General features: G+C 43.2%; 1 protein-coding gene and 1 long non-coding RNA gene across 2 annotated transcripts in view; one reads left to right on the forward strand and one right to left on the reverse strand.

Annotated features, from left to right (window-relative positions):
* The window catches only part of gli2a (GLI family zinc finger 2a), a 442,689-nt gene extending 432,768 nt beyond the window's left edge, over window positions 1–9,921 (reverse strand). The window contains exon 1 of the mRNA XM_055638741.1: window positions 9,316–9,921. The gene's annotated coding sequence lies outside the window, so the exon portion shown is untranslated. The remainder of the gene's footprint in view (window positions 1–9,315) is intronic.
* LOC129699093 (uncharacterized) overlaps window positions 1–21,377 on the forward strand; it is a 48,935-nt gene that overhangs the window by 7,078 nt on the left and 20,480 nt on the right. The gene's annotated exons all lie outside the window — the stretch shown is intronic.

A 21,377-nucleotide genomic window follows, 5' to 3' on the forward strand; every position in this document is an offset into this window, starting at 1 on the left:
TCCCCAAGTACTTTTCAGCCAGCTGTAGGCAAAGACAGACATACAGCCTTTAGTGAAGAATAAATAAACTGGCTTTAGTTTCCCCAACATTTCATTGAAGAGAGTTCTGCCACACACCCATCCAGGTATTAGAATAGACAACCTCAGAAGCATGAAGTGGCTATCGAGATTAGTGCACAGAAACTCATTGGGCCATTGCAAAAATACATACGGAACCTCGTCACAAGCCCGAAGCAGGATCGAACCCATGTCTCTGGTGGGACAACAGGTGAAGTAGCATCAAGACTGATTTCACTCTTGGGGTACTCTGGTAGTACGAGAGGGAAGGTCGTTCATTGAAAAGATGAGGCAACGAGGGCTAAGAATTGAAATTGAAAAGTGGGGACGGTTACAGGGAAGACATTAAATGATGGGGGGGGATTAAGCATGGAATTATATTGACTGTGGTCAAAGAGCATTTTTGCAATGACTTTCTCTGGAGCAATCTCAGGACATTAAACATCAAAGGCACGGGATTGAAAAGAAGAAAAATGGAATGTTTAGACGAGCTGAGCACAAAGCCAGAGGTCAATTGGTCCAGAGATATTAAAAAGACATCATATCACCTTTTCCAACATGCCCAAAACCAATTAAAATAAACTTGCCTACAATATCTGGTATTGTAAACCGTATTTAACACAATATTTCCAATGAATTAGTTAACACATTTTCCTTAAAAAGAAGAGATTTCATCAATGATAGATTCAAGGTAAAAGTAATAAACTTTAATCAACAGAGCTACATCATGTATACAAATTAACCACTATATTACTAAACAATGGAAGTAAACCATACATAATCTGAGATAAAATTCAAAATAACTATGTTTAGTGCATTGGTAGTGCAGATAGTGTAGGTTTCATTATTTACTGTCAAAATATACCTCATATGCTAATTTCTACTGCTAGAAATAAGTGGTGTTCATATCAAAACATCCCAGAATGACATCTTAATGTAGTTATCAAGGTTCTGTGGATAAAGAAACTGCCTACAAGCACTTAATCATGGTGGTGCATTCCTCACTAAGATACAGTTAGGGACAATAACATCTGCAAAATAATCCTTCAAGTTACTTTTCCAGAAGGGTAAATGGATCGGTGTACAATGTTAAAAATATTAGCAGATCCAGTAAACATGCAGAAAAGCATTAATGTAACAACCAGTCATCACATCCCCAGTGTTGGTGTTATTCAGTGTATTTCCAACTGAGCTCACCCCATTCTGCGAGTAGTCACTACTTCCCCCATGTCGGTGACAATAAACACATCTACAGTGGGCATGATTGTCACCACAGCACAGTACCAGTAGGATTAACCATCTCCCCAGTACCTGTGGTAGTCGCCACATCCCCTGGATCAGTGAGAATCGACACATTTACAGTCATAGGGTGATAGTCATAGTCATACAGTGTGGAAACATGCCCTTCTGCCCAACTTGCACACACCAAACAACATATCCCATCTAGACTAGTCCCACTTGCTTGCATTTGGCCCATATCTAAACCTGTCCTATCCATGTACCTGTCCAATTGCTTCTTAAACATTGCAATAGTCCCCGCCTCAACTACCTCCTCCGGCAGTTCATTCCATACACCTTTGTGTGAAAAGGTTACCCCTCAGATGCCTATAAAATTATTGTGATGACAACTATTGTGATGACATCTCCAGTGTTAGGTTTAAGTTTAGGTTTATTATTGTCATTTCAAGGGTAGTGGGTTATTGTTGACATTTGTTTACAAAGTCTGCTACAGATTTATTTGTTGGCGCCCACCCCTCTCCTTCTCACTGCTTCACTGCTCAATTATCATATTGAATGGCGGTGCAGGCTCGAAGGGCCGAATGGCCTACTCCTGCACCTATTTTCTATGTTTCACTTGACTGGTTGGAAGGCAGCACAGTGCCGCATCTGGTAGAACCGCTACCTCACAACGTCAGAGATGTAGGTTTGATCCCGACCTCAGGTGCTGCCTGTATGGAGTTGGCACGATCCCCCTGTAACCACGTGGGTTTCCTCCGGGTGCTCCCATTTCCACTCAAATTCCAAAGACGTGCGGGATTGTAGGTTAATTGGCCACTGTAAAAATTGCCTCAGGCATGTAGGGAGTGGGTGAGAAAGTGGGATAATGGTTCAATGGTTTATTTATTGTTACGCGTACCAGGTACGGCAAAATATATTTTGCATACAGCTCAGCAAAACTATCTCAATACATTAGCACAATCATCACAGGATGCATAGAACAGCCCACTGAGTTCAGATGCAAGAGGCACCATTTTGTAGTAGTAATATCAGTACAGGTGCACAACCTTTTATCCGAAAGCCTTGGGACCAGACACTTTTCATAATTCGGAATTTTTCGACTTTCGGAATGGAAGATTTTTAGCGTAGATTTTAACGGCTGGCGCAGTGGTAGAGTGCTCGGCTCATATCCGCAAGGTCGCGAGTTTGCGCCTCGATCCCGGCAGTTACTCGATCGCGAGTTTGAGTCTTCAATGTAGTTTTTTCTTGCAGAATAGGAGAGAATAGAGAGGGTTAGGCTGGGATCATTCTCTGCGAGATGATCTTAGTGCGGGAGACAAGTGTAGGAGAGGTGTACTGACTGTGTGGGCAGAACTTTGGAAGTGATTGCCCACCATTCTCAAAAGCCGCTGTGTCTCCCTGTCCCTCCAACTCCAGAGGAATCCGCTCCCCGATGGGCCGCTACGGCGACAAGTGGCAGTTCACCCACAGCCCGAGCTGCGCCACCCCAAGAACAAGACGTACCTTGCACACCATCAGCTTCTGCCCCTACGGGGAGTGTGTTCCTCTGGAGTTGGAGCGGGTCTGGGCTGGAGTTGCTGATCTGGGATCTCTGTGCTTGCAGTGGGCCTGGGGGTCGGTGTCCCGATGAGGGGGCGCAGCTCGGGTTGTGGGCGAACTGCCATGTCGCCGTAGCGGCCCATCGGGGAGCAGCTTCTGGTGCTCCTGACGTCTCTCAGCTCCTGTCCAGGGGGGTGGCCGGAGATGTCAGGACCAACAGGAACCCGCTCCTCGATGCGCCGCTACAGCGACAAGTGGCAGTTCGCCCACAGCCCAAGCTGCGCCCCCTCATCCGCAACCCGGGTTCCTCAGGAGTTGGAGCGGGGCTGGGCTAGAGTTGCTGCTGGCTGTGAGTCTCTGGGATCTCCGTGCTCGCAGTCGGTGTCCCGTTGGTCCTGACGTCTCCGGCCACCGCCCTGGACAGGAGCTGAGACAGTGAACTGTACCGCCCTTGCCCCCTCCCTCTGCAACTGCAAACAACCCCACTCTCCTGCAAGAGCGGCACAGTTCCCAATCTCAGCTCCTGTACAGGGGGGTGGCCGGAAACGTCACAGCCCGAGCTGCGCCCCCTCATCCGCAAACCCAAGAACAAGACGTACCTTGCACACCATCAGCTTCTGTCCCTACGGGGAGCGTGTTCCTCTGGAGTTGGAACGGGGCTGGGCTGCTGCTGGCTGTGGGTCTCTGGGATCTCCGTGCTTGCAGTGGGCCTGGGGGTCGGTGTCCTGTTGGTCCTGATGTCTCCGGTGACTGGCACTGACCTGCTGGCATCGCCAACGTGAAGACAGTGCAAAGCCCCCTCGCCGGTGCAATGGGCGGGGAGCTGGAGAGGGGAGGGAAGGGGTCACAAACATGGCCGGGAAGCAGAGGGGGGTAGGTGGGGTGAAACTGAAGGGAGCGACAATCTGCTGCTGCCTGCCCGCTGAGTTAAAAAGTTCCCACGCAAGACTCACGATACACTGTGTATCGTGAGTCTTGCGTGGGAACGTTTTAACTCAGCGGGCAGGCAGCAGCAGATTGCCAATTATTAACCCTCCCGCGCAATATACCCTCACCTTCTCTTTTATGAATGGGGATTTAGTTCCCCTTTCTTCGAGGACCGACCGGAGGTCCCGCTGTCACCTCTGCGGGCCGCCCTCAGTGAATGTCTTCAAGGACCTTTCTTCAAGGACTGAAAAAACGTCCGCTATTCGGAGCTTTTCTTTTTTGGAATTTCGGATTGGTTGTGCACCTGTAGTAGTATAAATGGGTGATCTATGGTCACCCTGGACTTGGTGGGCCAAAGGGCCCTTTTTCCATGCTGTATCTCTAAATTAAACGTGTACCATGGCACAGTGCAAAACTTAATTGGACAGCAGGCAAAACAAAATCAGATAATATTACACATAAATACAATCAAGTCAAACGCAAGTTGGGCAAAGGACAGATACAGAGTGCAGAGTATAGCTAATGTTAGTCGGCACAAGACCAGTGTTTTTGTAAGCCACCATGTGCCAAAGTAACAGTCAGTCACCATATTGCCCTCCGAGCATCAGTCCCAACATCACCAGTGATAATTTCAGAGACCATATCCCTGTTATTCGTGTCAATTATTATTTCGCTGTTACTGACATTTAGACAGTAGGTTCCCAGCAGTAATGTCAATCACCGTACCCGACACTAGTGTCAGTGAGCACATCCCCATCATCCACAGTTCAACCATGCCCAACTTACTGTCAGTCACCATATCCTCAGCATGGCTATCATTCTCCACACCCCATCAGAACACTGCCAATCCAACGTTAATCATCTGATCCACAGTGCCAGGTACCACACCCCTAGAACCAGTAAAGGGCCTGTCCCACTGTACGAGATAATACAAGAGTTCTCCGAATTTCCCCCCCCCACCCGATTCGAACTGGGACAATGTCCGTAGCAGGTCCGTAGGAGTTCGTGGATGTCTCGTACAAATAAAAAGTAACAATCTTTTTCATCACGAGTATTTTTTTACTCGTGGACATTTTTCACAGTGTTGAAAAAACGTCACGAGTTTACCGGATTTCCCGAGTACCTACCGTTACTCGTACGAGCCGCTACGAGACATCCACAAACTCCTACCGACCCGCTACGGACAAACTCGGGAGAACTCTTGAATTACCGCGTACAGTGGGTCAGGCCCTTAACAGTCACTACAAACCCCGAGGAAGGGCATGTACCCAAAACGTTATCTATTCCTTTTACTCCGAAGATGCTGCCTGACCCGTTGAATGACTCCAGCACTTTGTGGCTATCCTCAGTGTAAACCAGCATCCGTAGATCCTTTATACACTGCAGACCCAGTGCCGATCACCGCAACCACTGTGGCAGTCACTACAACTCCAGCGACACTGGTAATCAGAATATTTCCAGAGCCAGTGGCAGTCAATGCATCTTCAGTGCCAGTGAAGGTCACCGCAGCCCCAGTGAAGGGTCATGACAGCCCCAGTGTGAGTGGCTGGCTCTGCAGCCCCAGAGCCAGTGAAGATCAACCTATTTACAGTCTCCACAATCTTCACCGCAGCCCCAGTACTCAAAGGAGTCACCACATCGCTCATGTGCCAGTCCACACACTCCATAATAATTAAATTACTCATGTTTATGTCAGTACATGTGCTCCCCAGAATATGATTTTTTTTTTTTTTAATTGAAGAGTTACATCAAAACAGAAGCAAAATTCACATTAATGTTTTCACTGTGCCATTAGATTGCTAACTTACAATTATGAATTGTGCGGTAAATCCACACTCAAAACTCATAAAACATTAAAACTGAAGGCTACATGATTTGTGCTTCAGCTTATAAGCAAGTATGCAAGTCAATCTATAGCAGCACCTCCAGCAGTACATTTTAATGATTTTAATGACCGAGTAATCAGTTAAGAGTCTGCTCAAGCAAACCTAGCAATTAAAAATGATGACAGACACAAAATACTGGAGTAACTCAACAGGTCAGGCAGAATCTCTGGAGAAAAGGTGATGTTTCAGGTCGGAACCCTTATTCAGACTGCCTTCTTCGAGTTCTGACCCGAAACGTCAACTGTTCCTTTCCTCCAGAGATGCTGCCTGACCAGCTGAGTTACTACAGCACTTTGGGTCAATCTTCGGTATGAACCAGGATCCGCAGTTCCTTCCCACTCAATTAGAAATTATGTCCGTGTGTCCAACATGTTGTGCTGTGCTTTCATTTCCAGGCTCTGTCACCGTATGTTCTCTCTCTCTCTCTCTCTGCTGAGGAGACACAGCACTCCCGAAAATTGTTATCACTCCTGTTGAGAAGTGCACAGCCATCATTTATTGCCCTTCCCTAATTGCTTCCTGGACTATTTCCTGAATTGTTTCCTTACAATAGCAACATTTAAAAGACGTTTGGACAGGTTCACGGACAGGAAAGGTTCAGAGGGATATGGACCAAACGTGGGCAAATGGGACTAGCTTAGATTGGTTGGGCATTTGTAAATTGGGCCTAGGGGCTTATCTCTGTTGTTACTATTATTGTTACAATTAGTTTAAGGTCAGTTGGGAATCAATCGCAATGCTGTAGTCACAGAGTCATGCAGCGTGGAAAAAGGCCCTTCGGCCCAACCTGCCCCATCTACACTCCTGCTTTTGGCCCATATCCCTCTAAACCTACTTTATCTATATACCTGCCCCAAAGGGGGAAGAAATGTAGATTTAAAATCACACAGTTGTCCAGCCTAAGTCTTTTCCTGAATGATACCATTTTTTTTTTTTAAACAATCTGGTAGCGTTGTAGTTTTCTAATTGATACATGCTTTTCATTCCCGATTTGTTTAATTACTTAGATTTTAATTCCCCAGAAGTCATGGTAGAATTAAAATATGTTTGATCGCTGTAATGGTCCAGCAACTTATCCTATGAAACCGGCACCCAGGGTACTTGGAAGTACATCTTTAAAATATGCATGCCTTTGTAAACCACCTCTCAGTCACTATAACAGCCTGCTTCGGACCACAGAATCAAAGGTATCTCATTGAATTTCACCGAATAGTGACAGGCTCAGATAGAGTGGATGTTTCCACTAGTGGGAGAGTCTAGGACTAGTCATAGCTTCAGACTTAAAGGACATTCCTTTAGAAAGATGAGGAGGAATTTATTTAATCAGAGGGTGGTGAATCTGTGGAATTCTTTGCCACACAAGGCCAAGGAGCTCAAGGTAATTGATATTTTTAAGGAAGAGATAGACAGATTCTGGATTAGTACAGGTGTCAGGAATTATGGGGCGAAGATAGGAGAATGGGGTTAGGAGGGAGAGATAGATCAGCCATTAATGACAGAGAAGAGTTGATGGGCCAAATGGCCTAACTCTGCTCCTATCACGTGATCTTACAACATCCGTGCTCGTCACCAATAAGATCTGCTGATACAAATTTTCCAAAATGACCTCAAGATGTGACAACACACAAGCTGCAGTTCAAGCAGGAGAGATAAAGAAGGGCTTACTGAAAACTAAATATATATATTACTAAAAGACAACACGAGCCTTTCTGGGCATGCAAGATAATTAAATCAACGTTTCCACATGTCGAAACTGTGAGTATTCAAAATACCACTAGGGCATTAAGAACCATCAGACATGGCATCAAACATACACATTGTAAACAAGAGTAAACACTGGTATCAAGGCGAATTTTCAATATAATGTTGCCTGATGGTAACGCTGAACTGTCAGCTAACTAATTAACCAAATTCCAGTCAATTGTCTGTAGTTCTTTCAACGAGGCCGATTTGGAGTAAATAAGCAAGATGGTTCTACACGATTCATGTTGTTGGACTTCATAGAAGTTTCCCTTCAAATTGGCCTTACACCACAGAATGATCCAAGAAATTGTAAGTGTAATTTAGACATCCAGATTTGTACATAATATGTTGGGTGTTTGCTTAAAAAAAACTATTTCCTAGTGCTGCTTTACTAAATTACCACTTTTATCCTTAAATGCAATCACAAATGTGTTCTCTGCAAGCCAAAACTGCACAGACACAAAAAAAAAGTACATTTGGAAAACCACAATTCAAACTGATGCCAACGTTTTAAAAAAAAATAGCAGTTGGATAATTTCAAGATTACAAAGTTTGCAGAGAAATAAGCTTTCATGCAATTAATCCAGAACGGGTTTTTTTTTGGCCAAAACATAAGACATCTTAAAAGTTAAAATGCTTTCCCCCCTTAATAGAACGATCACGTGCTTTCATGATTGGACCAAGACCTTTATTTTTCCCTCTCAGAGGTCCACGAAGTACCCCGTGAGCGTCTCACACTTCACTGGGGGGTATTGCCAGTTGCCAATTAATAATTATTATCAATAAAATAAATCAAGAAGAAAAAAAGACATTACAATGATTACATTGACATCACTCTACGTTGTGAAGTGCAGCAGCAGTATCTTCACATGTGTACGTTTAGTAAGTAACAATATCTCGGCTATATTCCTGCAGCACTGTACCTTTAAGGTCAAATCAGTGCAGTGAAGTTTTGCGCCTCGGCTGGGGAGGGAGGTTGGGGGTAGTTAGATGAAGGAACAGCGTACTTTTCGCAGCTGCAGCTCCCCTGATTTTTATTTGCTTTAAAGAAAACACGCAGTTGCTAACACAGTTTGCTCTTAAAGGCTGAAAGTGATGCCAAGGCGCAGAGTTAATCCCAGCGCAGGATGATGGTAAATTGGATAGTTAAAATAGTTGTAACCATGAATTGGGTTAGGAGTTTCACGTAATGTAAAACTCAGGGGAAGACCCGTTTCTGGTTACCGGGAGAGGTAGAAGGAAAATTTGGGCTCCGAAATTGCAACTGGAAACATACAAGGGCGCCTCTTTGCCAAACTCACTGGTACAAGGGTAGCAATCAAAATATCGCACAAAGCAATATTACACATAGGGCGGGAGGGGATCGACTAAAGAGAGTGACAACGATAAGGAAAGTTGCCGTCGAACATTGTTCTGCTCCATACGAGTCTCCCTTTCCGCACAAAAAGAGAGAGATTTACTTCCCCTAACAACCCCTCCGCCCCCTCTAATTTCAACTCCTTAATAAGCCTGGCGCCCGACACTCAACAAAATACCCGTCAAAAAAAAAAAAATTGGGATCAGGTTGCAAAGAACGAAAAAATATTTGGAATTCCATAAAAGGTAATCAGGACAAAAGAGGGCAGCGTTTGGGAAAGGAGCGTGAACGAACAGCAGTTTGTTTGTAAACTTTTTTGGGGAAGTTTTTTTTTTAAATTCCCACCCCGCACAAGAAAGTCACGGTTTACTGAGAATCACAATTCCTCTTCCCCCCCAAAACCCAGCGGCAAAAAGTTTCGAAAAGAGCATAAACAATATTTAACAAAGTTGCATCAATTAAGTGAAAGCCGTAGTTAATAATAAAAAAAAGTACAGCGAGACGGGCAGGTACCGCAAGGAAGTGCAGTCCTTTTTTAAACAAACTGGGGAAATGCAAAACTTTTACCTGGTTAGCAGTGAAGATTTTGGTGTGAAATCTGATCCGTGTGCTTGGCTGCGAGTCTTCAAACACTCAAGAAACAACTACGTTAAAGAAAAAAACGAAATAACCTCACATACAGAAGATGTTTTTTTAAAAACAAAACAAGAAACTACTGAAACCGTTATCAGCAAAAGCAGACTGCCAAAAAACAAAATTCCACACGTCAAAAGTAAAGCTCCCAAAACGGTTTTAAGTAACAGCGAAGAAATCAGCGCCTGTTCTCTGTGTGTGTGTGTGCGTTTTTAAGGATTCAATTCAGTGTCGGACTTTGACGAGTTGGGACCGCTGCCGGCGTGTCTGCCTGCGCCGTGACTCCTTAGACAAGATACACGCGGGAATAAAAAAAAAGACTTTCCTCTCTGCTCAGTTCGCCGAGAGGGAGGGCAGAGGACAATTTCCAAACTTTTTTTTTCCCTCTCTCTCTCTCTCTCTCACACACACACACACTCTGCCCCTCTCTCTTTCTCCCCTCCTCTCTCTCAGTCCCACTAGTCAATAACTCTGACCAGCAATAGCATTCACTGGAGTAGTTGTGTGTGTGACTGTCTGACTTGATCCTTTCCCCGCTTTTCTCCCCCCGGTGAGTCCCAATCATTTGTTACTCGGTAGCAGTTCGTTCCCAAAGACGGAGTTTCAGAAACCCGGGAATGGATTTATCAGAGATTCTTTCGAGCTACTTTCTTGCAGTTTGGGGTTTTTTTTTCGCCTTATGCCAAGCTGCGTTTTCTGAATATCAAATGTAGAGTCTTATATATTTTTTAACTTTTATTGTGCCAGAGAAATGCAGAATGATGCACACAATGCACGAATTTCGAACAACAAAAACAATCCACGAATTTGGTATATACCTTGAATCAAAGCCATGCGTTTTCCCCAATGTTTGATATTCTTTCTAAATTATTCATGTAACTTTGGAACGAGATTTTTTTTGTTCTTTCTTAACACTGAAATTAACACACACGTTATGTTGTGATTCCAATCATTTTATATCAACTACTTTTTTTTCTGGGACGGGTGTGATGTGATCATTTTTTTTAGGCCAGCATATTAAAATCTATATTTTCAGAATTCATATGAAACCGTCGCAATGTCTGCATTGGTTACGGATGCTTTAAATTCAGACTTTTTTTCCCCACTGGAGTTGCTGGTGCTCTTCTGTGCTTTGCTGACCTCTACTGGCAGATCATTCAGGTGTTTGTGTTTCCGATTTCCTCTGACTGTGGCTGGGAACCTACCTCTGCCCCCCTGCAGTTTAATCCATGTACATCCTCGCATTACAGGCAGATTGAAGGGGTTCCAGGAATAGATAGATGGTAGACAAAAATGCTGGAGAAACTCAGCAGGTGAGGCAGCATCTATGGAGCAAAGGAAATAGGCACTGTTTCCGACCCGAAACGTCGCCTATTTCCTACGTTCCATAGATGCTGCCTCACCCACTGGGTTTAGAAACATAGACATAGAACATAGAAATTAGGTGCAGGAGTAGGCCATTCGGCCCTTCGAGCCTGCACCGCCATTTAATATGATCATGGCTGATCATCCAACTCAGTATCCCGTACCTGCCTTCTCTCCATACCCTCTGATCCCCTTAGCCACAAGGGCCACATCTAACTCCCTCTTAAATATAGCCAATGAACTGGCCTCAACTACCCTCTGTGGCAGAGAGTTCCAGAGATTCACCGCTCTCTGTGTGAAAAAAGTTCTCCTCATCTCGGTTTTAAAGGATTTCCCCCTTATCCTTAAGCTGTGACCCCTTGTCCTGGACTTCCCTAACATCGGGAACAATCTTCCTGCATCTAGCCTGTCCAACCCCTTAAGAATTTTGTAAGTTTCTATAAGATCCCCTCTCAATCTCCTAAATTCTAGAGAGTATAAACCAAGTCTATCCAGTCTTTCTCCAGCATTTTTGTCTACCTTCGATTTTCCAGCATGTGCAGTTCCTTCTTAACCAGGAATAGATAGATATCACTTTAGGTTTTAATTTCGAGACACAGCGCAGATACAGGCCCTTCAGCCCACCAAATCCGTGCCGACCAGCAGCAACGCTGCCGCTGCGCCACCGTGCCGCCCTCGTCAAGTACTTTATGGAGTACTTACAAAATTCTTAAGGGGTTGGACAGGCTAAATGCTGGAAGATTGTTCCCGATGTTGGGGAAGTCCAGAACAAGGAGTCACAGTTTAAGGATAAGGGGGAAATCTTTTTGGACCGAGATGAGAAAAAAAAATTTTCACACAGAGAATGGTGAATCTCTGGAATTCTCTGCCACAGAAGGTAGTTGAGGCCAGTTCATTGGCTATGTTTAAGAGGGAGTTAGATGTGGCCCTTGTGGCTAAGGGGATCAGGGGGTATGGAGAGAAGGCAGGTACGGGATACTGAGTTTAATGATCAGCCATGATCATATTGAATGGCGGTGCAGGCTCGAAGGGCCGAATGGCCTACTCCTGCACCTATTTTCTATGTTTCTATGTAATTTGTAATTTAGGATTTGAGTTCATCAACCCCACAGAAAGCACAGACCAACCACAGATTCTACAACTAATCTGCACACTTGGGGAAAAGTAACAGTGGCTAATTAACCTACCAACCCAGGCTCCTCTAAGATGCTGGAGTAACTGGGGGCAGCCCACAGGGAGAATGTGCAAACTCCACACAGACAGCACCCAGAGATCAAGTTTGAATCCGGATCATTGGAACTGTGAGGCAGCATGTCCACTAGTTGCTCCCTGCTGGTTCCACTGTTTGCATCCATATATCCCTTTGTTGTCACCTCTTCCACAGACAACGTGACAATTGTGGGCTCCACCTTTCCTTGGTCTTCGGTGCTGGCTCTGAATTGTTCTGAACCTTTTCATGCCTCTAGTTTCCCTCTCCCCTGACTCTCAGTCTGAAGATGTGTCTTGAACCAAAATGTCACCTAATTCTTTTCTCCAGTGATGCTGCCTGACCCGCTGAGTTACTCCAGCATTGTGTGTCTATATTCCCTGCAGGTATAACTCCCCAGTGTTGAAATAGGACATTTTACATGAGGGAAAGGATACATCCTCAAATTAATTAATTTTGAAAACCTTCATCACCTGGCTGATTCAGTTCATAACTTAGTTTAGTTTAGTTTGGAAAAACAGACCCTTTTGGCCCACCGGGTCCGCGCCGACCAGCGATCCCCGCACATTAACACTATCCTATACCCACTAGGAACAATTTTTACATTTACCAAACCAATTAACATACAAACCTGTACATCTTTGGAGTATCGGAGAAAACCCATGCAGGTCACGGGGAGAACGTACAAACTCCGTACAGACAGCACTCGTAGTCGGGATCAAACCCGGGTCTCCGGTGCTGCTTTTGCTGCAAGGCACCAATTCTACTGCCGCGCCACCGTGCCACCCCTAATAAATCATGGACATGTCACATGGAGATGGACGATAAATGCTCTCAGGGTCAATGATATTCACATCCCAGAGCGTGCCAACATCAAGCACTACCCTCCCACCTATTCTGTCTAACTCCATCTAAAGCATTTTATGTTCTTTTCAGCTTACAGCGTAAATGACACTTCCCTCCATAACTTCCCGTGAAGTAATTTGCATGTTCTAATTAGCCTCTGCCTAACAAACCCTCTAAATTTATTCTGGTGTTGGTTAGTAATTATCTTATTAAGTATTTTCAGTTTTTCCACTTTTAATTTCAGACTTCCAACATTTTGTAATTGTATATACATTAAAAAATCATCTGATTAAACTTTCCGTTGATAAAAGTAAACAAAGTTACAAAAATCACAGAACATTTAGAAAGTTTCGATCTAAACCAGTCATCCTTCATTTGTTTTAAAGTAATTACATGGTCCCAGTATAAAAATTAGTCCTGTAATTTTTTCATTAGATGGACGTATGTGTTGCTTATTATTTAATACATTTGTTAGATCTGCAGCCACGGGGCCATGAAAGTCGCAGGTAGTACCAGATTGTATTGTCCAAATTGTCGAGCGCTGTTGGAGCTGCATTCATCAAAGGATGCACAAAAGAACGAAAGAGGGACCCGACGGGGGGGGATGGGGGTGGGGGGCTGTTGCGGAGGAGGCCCACTGCCATGTGCAGCGGCAGGCAGTAGGTAGGAATGTTTATTGAACTTTTGGTACTTAGTTGGTGCCAGGAACATGGTTACACGTGCACTGTCTAGGTGAGGTCTGTTGCATGGTTTTACCAGGTTGTATGCAAAAGCAAAACATTTCACTGTAAATAGGTATTGGTGACAATAAAGCATCATTGGGTCATCCAGGTTAAATGGATAGGGTTCATCATGGGCTCTCTGCTGCCCCCAACTTCCTAAACCAGAGCTTGTTCTTTTCCTTGGATATCTTTGTCCACATTAAAACAAGTCGTTTATTTAATTCCAGTTATTCTCACTGGTGCATCCATTATCTCCATTTCCTTAAATATAAGAGATTAAAATTTGAACAGTTATGGTGGAGAACCTGTTTAGGCATCTATCAACAGAGAGAGATATGGGTGGTACAGTGGCGTAGCAGTAGAGCAACTGCCTTACAGCGCCAGAGACCCGGGTTCGATCCTGACTACGGGTGCTCTCTGTACGGAGGTTATACCTTCTTCCCGTAACCTGCAGTTTCCTCCCACACTCCAAAGGCGTACAAGTTTGTAGGATGATTGGCTTGGTATGAATGTATAAATGTAAATTGTAAAATTGTCACTCGTGTATTAATATGTGGGTTCACTGAATGGTCTGGTGGGCTGAAGAACCTGTTTCCGCGCTGTATCTCTAAACTAAACTAAACTAAAAATCAAAGTACCATAGTTGTCATCTCCATTGCTAAAATTGATCGTTAATCCAAGATCAATAAGGAATGTAAATATAATGTATGTTCTCTACCACAAACTATCTCTTTTAAACCATATTTTTATGCATCCCTTGCCCCTACTTTCAATCAGGGGAACAGTTCAAGTTTTAGGTTTGTTGTTATTGTGTACTGAGGTGCCGTGAAAAGCTTTGCTTTCGACACCATCCAAAAAGATCAGATGCATTATACATAAATAAAATCAAGTCAAAGACAAGTAGAGCAAAGGGGAAGAAACTGAGTGCAGAATGTAGTCCTGAGCATTGTAGCACGTCAGTTCCACAGACAATGTCCAGTGTCCATAATTTCATAAATGATAGGAGCAGAATTAGGCCATTCAGCCCATCAAGTCTATTCCATCATTCAATAATGGTTGATCTATCGTCCCCTCAACCCCATTCTCCTGCCTTGTCTCCATAACCCCAGAGAGGGGAGGTCAAAGTGTTGTATATGAATGCGCGAAGTATAAGAAATAAAGTGGATGAGTTTGAGGCTCAGTTAGAAACTGGCAAGTATGATGTTGTGGGAATGACAGAGACATGGCTGCAAGAGGGCCAGGGCTGGGAACTGAATATTCAAGGGTATACCTCCTATCGAAAAGCCAGACAGGTGGACAGAGGGGGAGGGGGAGCTCTGTTGGTGAGGAATGAAATTCAGTCCCTTGCAAGGGGTGACATTGAAACAGGAGATGTGGAGTCAGTATGGATAGAACTAAGGAATTGTAAGGGTAAAAATACCCTATTGGGACTTATCTACAGGCCCCCAAATAGTAGCCTGGATATAGGGTGCAAGTTGAATCAGGAGTTAAAATTGGCATGTAGTAGAGGTAATGTTACGGTTGTTATGGGAGATTTTAACATGCAGGTAGACTGGGAAAATCAGGTTGGTACTGGACCCCAAGAAAGGGAGTTTGTGGAGTACCTCCATGATGGATTCTTAGAGCAGCTTCTATTGGAGCCTACCAGGGAGAAGGCAATTCTGGATTTAGTGTTATGTAATGAATCGCATTTGATAAAGGAATGAGTTTAAGGAGCCATTAGGAGGGAGTGACCATAATATGGTCAAGTTTAATCTACAATTGGAGAGGGAGAAGGGTAAATTGGAGGTGTCTGTGTTACCGTTGAATAAAGGGGACTATGGAGCCATGAGGGAGGAGCTGGCCAAAGTTGACTGGAAAGATACCCTAGCAGGGATGACAGTGGAACAACAATGGCAGGTATTTCTGGGAATAATACAGAAGGTGCATTCTAAAGAGGAAGAAAGATTCCAAGGGGAGTAAGGGATGACCGTGGCTGACAAGGGACGTCAGGGACAGTATAAAAATAAAAGAGAAGAAGTACAATGTAGCAAAGATGAGCAGGAAGCAAGAGGATTGGGTAATGTTTAAAGAGCAACAGAAGATAACTAAAAAGGCAATACGGGGAGAAAAGATGAGGTACGAAGGTAAGCTAGCCAAGAATATAAAGGAGGATAGTAAAAGTATGTGAAGAAGAAAAAAATAGTTAAGACCAAAGTTGGACCCTTGAAGACTGAAAAAGGTGATTTTATTATAGGGAACAAGGAAATGGCAGATGAGTTGAACAGGTACTTTGGATCTGTCTTCGCTAAGGAGGACACAAACATTCTTCCTGATATAGTAGTGGCCAGAGGATCTGGGGTGATGGAGGAACTGAAGGAAATCCACGTTAGGCAGGGAATGATGTTGGGTAAACTGATGGGACTGAAGGCTGGTAAATCCCCAGGGCCTGATGGTCTGCATCCCAGGGTACTTAAGGAATTGGCTCTAGAAACCATGGACGCATTGGTGATAATTTTCCAATGTTCTATAGATTTAGGATCAGTTTCGGTCGATTGGAGGGTATCTAATGTTATCCCACTTTTAAAAAAAGGCAGGAGAGAGAAAACAGGGAATTATAGATCAGTTAGCCTGATATCGGTGGCAGGGAAGATACTGGAGTCAATTATAAAAGATGAATTAACATTTTGATAGCAGTAACAGGATCAGTCCGAGTCAGCATGGATTTACAAAGGGGAAATCATGCTTAACTAATCTTCTGGAATTTTTTGAGGATATAACTAGGAAAATGGACAAGGGAGAGCCAGTGGATGTAACGTACCTGGACTTTCAGAAAGCATTTGATAAGGTCCCACAAAGGTGCTTAGTGGGCAAAATTAGGGCACATGGTATTGGGGATAGAGTGCTGACATGGACAGAATTGGTTGGCAGACAGGAAACAAAGAGTAGGGATTAACGGGTCCCTTTCAGAATGGCAGGCAGTGACTAGTGGGGTACCGCAAGGCTCTGTGCTGGGACCGTAGCTATTTACAATATACATCAATGATTTAGATGAAGGGATTCAAAGTAACACTAGCAAATTTGCAGATGACACAAAGCTGGGTGGGAGTGTGAACTGTGAGGAGGATGCTGAGAATGCAGGGTGACTTGGACAGGTTGGATGAGTGGGCAGATGCATGGCAGGTGCAGTTTAATGCAGATAAATGTGAGGTTTTCCACTTCGGTTGCAAAACCAGGAAGGCAGATTATTATCTAAATGGTGTCAAGTTGAGAAAAGGGGAAGTACAACGGGATCTGGCGGGTCCTTGTTCATCGGTCAATGAAATTAAGCATGCAAGTACAGCAGGCAGTGAAGAAAGAGAATGGCATGTTGGCCTTTATAACAAGAGGAATTGAGTATAAGAGCAAAGAGGTCCTTCAGCAGTTGTATATGGCCCTAGTGGGACCACACCTGGAGAATTGTGTGCAGTTTTGGTCCCCTAATTTAAGCAAGGACATTCTTGCTATTGAGGGAATGCAGCGTAGGTTTATAAGGTTAATTCCCGAGATGGCGGGACTGTCATATGCTGAGAGAATGAAGTGGCTGGGCTTGTATACTCTGGAGTTTAGAAGGATAAGATGGGATCTTATTAAAACATATAAGATTATTAAGGGTTTGGACACGCTAGAGGCAGGAAACATGTTCCCGATGTTGGGGGAGTCCAGAACCAGGGGCCACAGTTTAAGAATAAGGGGTAAACCATTTAGAATGGAGACGAGGATACACTTTTTCTCACAGAGAGTTGTGAGTCTATGGAATTCTATGCCTTAGAGGGCAGTGGACTTCTTTATATACTTTCAAGAGAGAGCTAGATAGAGTTCTTAAAGATAGCAGAGTCTATTGTCTATTGTCTTTACTGGAATTTATCTTGCACTAAACACTATTCTTTTATCATGTATCTGTACATAGAATATAGGAAATAGGTGCAGGAGTAGGCCATTCGGTCCTTCGAGCCACCACCAGCATTCAATATGATCATGGCTGATCATCCAAAATCAGTACCCCGTTCTGGCTTTTTGCCCATATTCCTTGATTCCATTAGCCCTAAGAGATAAATCTAACTCTCCCTTGAAAACATCCAGTGAATTGGCCTCCACTGCCAACTGTGGCAGAGAATTCCACAGATTCACAACTCTTTGGATGAAAAAGTTTTTCCTCATATCAGTCCTAAATGGCCTACCCCTTATTCTTAAACAGTGTCCATTGGTTCTGGACCCCCAACATTGGGAGCATTTTTCCTGCATCTACCCAGTTCAATCCTTTAAGAATTTTATGTTTCTATAAGATATCCTCTCATCCTTCTAAATTCCTGCGAATATAAGCCCAGTCGATCCATTCTTTCATCATACGTCAGTCCCGCCATCCCAGGAATTAACCTGGTGAACCTACACTGCACTCCTTCAATAGCACGAATATCCTTCCTCAAATTAGGAAACAATAAATATGTGGATTTCAAATATGTCCGAAATGCTACACCTGGAAGATATGAGATTCCTTCTAGCAGGCAAACCAGACCATTTCCAAAAGATTTGGTCTCCATTTATCGACTTACTACAAGTATAAGGTGCAACAGAATTCTGAAAATAAATGGTTTCAGGACCTGGTGAGGGGTGAGGAAAAATACGAAGTTGGTATATCCCTTTTGTCTCTTTTTTCTACTTCTAATATATCTTCTGTTTTCTTTTTCTCGTTTTCTTTTTCTATGAGTTACTACTGAACTTTTTTTAATGAATTTTTCGTGTCTAAGGGTCTTTTTTTGATCACTCTTTCACCCACTTACTATCTAGGTATGTTACAAAGCCTACCTGAATCGTCATTGAGAATCTGTCCCAGCCCCGTGTGTGTGATTTTGGCGCTGTTTAGAGGGGGCGGGTTTAAAACGCGATTTTTACTAGGCTGTTGCAATCGAAAATGTTCAGCCTAGTAAATCATTAACGGAAAATCGCTGAAAGACCCCGTCGCAAAAGGTATTATTCGTTTTTATGGCCTTGTATAATAGTTATAGTAGTTTAAAAATCACTCTCTCAACCCGCAACCTCTCGCAGCCCCAGGGTTTTATAAAGCAAACAATTAAAGGTATGTACCTTATTTTTACATTAAAAGGGGCTTCTTAAGAACCCTGTATATAAAGTTTACTATAGCGAGTTGCTCATTTTGGGCTTTTTATATCCCGCAGTATTTTTCTGGGAATTTGAGGACATAAATCCAGCGCAATGTGAACGTTCTAAACCAGCGCGTTCACAGGAACCCACTAGAAAGCAGATTAAAAATGACTTTAATTTACAGCAATTGGACACTAAATTCCTTCCATTTGGCCTATAAATTGATGTAAATGTTATTTAAAAATCATGTTTTATTGTGAATTATTTGTGAATATTATTTGGACACTTAGGCTATTTAAAAATGTTAATCATTTATTAAGAAATGGATAGATGTTTAGATCTAGTAATTGAAGTTTGAAATTAGCTACAATTGGGTAACTAACTAATTATATGCTTTAATTTCAGGTCATCCAAGTAAGATTATTTTATATTTGTTTCAGAATGGTTCAATCTATGATAACTGAAAATTTCATTCAGTTCTCTTAATTTTTAAGAAGGTTATGGGCTTTTGACTGTCCATGATCACAGCTTTTTTGTTATGTCCATAGAAAATCAATAGGGAACAAGATGCTAATTTCCGAGTATGAAAATGGGCATAACTTTTTTATTACTTGAGATATGAAAGTGAATTAGGTGTCAAATTAAACTTATTGTTATGCTTTATCTGATGGGATAAATTGCAGACTTGATTTTTTAAATCTCAAAATTTTGTAACATTGCTATACTATCCTATTTCACTTTCTTTACTTTTCTTCTTTTTAAAGTTTAAAATATGAAGTGGTACAGGAAATGTATTATGTTATTTTTGGCTTATATTATTGTAATGTACACAACTTCTAATAAAATTTTTTTTTTTTTTTTTAAATTAAAAAAAAATAATTAGGAAACAAAATTACACACAATACTCCAGGTGTGGTCTCACCAGGGCCCTGTACAACTGCAGTAGGACCTCCTAGCTCCTAACCTTGAATCCTCTCACAATTAAGGCTCTCCACACTGCCTGCTGTACCTGCATGCTTACTATCTTGCACCATGGATGGCGTAATTATAATCACGTATAAGATTTTCCGCTGACTGGTTACCACGCAACAAATGATTTGCACAGTATCGTGCTACATGTGACAATACAGTAAATTAAACTAAACAATACAACTTATGATATGATATGATCAAAGTTTATTTATCCCAGGTGGGAAATTGAACTGCCAACAAAAAGAACAAAAAATACATGAATCATGAAATTAAATTGACGAGTGGAAAGGATTGTGGATGTGCAAACGGGGGCGGGAGGGGAGTCAGTCTCAGTCTACCCCAAAACAGAAGGGGGAGGATTGTAAAGTTTGATGGCCACAGGGAAGAAGGATCTCCTGTGGTGTTCTGCCCTGCATCTTGGTGAAAGCAGTCTGTTAAACATAGTAACATAGAAACATAGAAATATAGAAACATAGAAAATAGGTGCAGGAGGAGGCCATTTTGCCCTTCGAGCCAGCACCGCCATTCATTGTGATCATGGCTGATCGTCCTCAATCAATAACCTGTGCCTGCCGTGCTGAAGGTTTTCCTCAGGTTGACCAGTGTGTCATGGAGGGGAGCGAGCTGTATTGTCCAGGATGCTCCATAGTTTGAGGAGCATCCTCCCCTCCAAGACCACCTCCTATGAATCCAACTCCGCCCCCCCCAGGATGGAGCCAGCCTTTCTGATGTGTTTGTTAATCCTATTGCCGCCCACAAACTTGTCCTCAATTGGCTTTTTTTTCTCCCTGGTCACCATATTTTCTGGATGTGATGGTCGTAGAGGGGTTGGAGAAGAGATTTACTAGAAATAATCCAGCGGTGCAGGATTTCAGTTACAACGTTCGATTGTAGAGGGTGGGCTGGAGCTCTTAGATCAATAGAGGTTAAGAGGAGATATGATAGAAATTAGAAGATGATGATAGGTTTCAACAACATAAATAGAGAGACGTTGTCTTCACCAGAGAGTGGGTTGGGAACCTGAGGACATAGATTGAAAGTGATGGGAAAAATCACAAAGGAAATTTCGGAAAATTTTTTGTGCAGAGGGTAATGCTGTTCTGGAATTCACTGTCAGTAAAGGATGATGAAAACAGGGTAAACCGGGGCCCTTAAAATGTAATTGCATCGAGAATTCAGCATACAAGGCTTTGGAGAAAGATTGAGGATATTGAATTGAATGGATCGCTCTTGAAGAAGCTGACATGGCCTCGACGGGCTAAATGGCCTCTCTCAGAGCTTTAATGATTCTGTTTTATTCTTCCCTTCTCTTCCTGTCCTCCTCTTTTTCTGGTTTTGATTACAGCAACAAAAACTGCAAAGACAGAGGTCGAGAAAGCAGACCAAGTCATGTAAAACCAGCAGGCAGATGTCACGATGGAGACTGTTGATGCTGGAACTCACTGGGTCAGGGAGAATCTGGGGAGGTAATGGACAGGTGACTTTTCAGGATCGGTCTGTAGAAGGACCCCGACCTGAAGCATCGCCTGCCTTTCCGGTCCCCAGATACTGCCTGACCACTGAGTTAATCCAGCACTTTGTGTTTTCCAAAGTACACAAAAATGCTGGAGAAACTCAGCGGGTGCAGCAGCATCTATGGAGCGAAGGAAATAGGCGACGTTTTGGGCCGAAACCCTTCTTCAGACTGATGGGGGATGGGGGGGAGAAGGAAGGAAAAAGGAAAAAGGAAGGAAAAAGGGACGAGGAGGAGGAGCCCGAGGACG

This window comes from Leucoraja erinacea, chromosome 7 (assembly GCF_028641065.1).
Source record: "Leucoraja erinacea ecotype New England chromosome 7, Leri_hhj_1, whole genome shotgun sequence".
Classification (NCBI taxonomy): Eukaryota; Metazoa; Chordata; class Chondrichthyes; order Rajiformes; family Rajidae; genus Leucoraja; species Leucoraja erinaceus.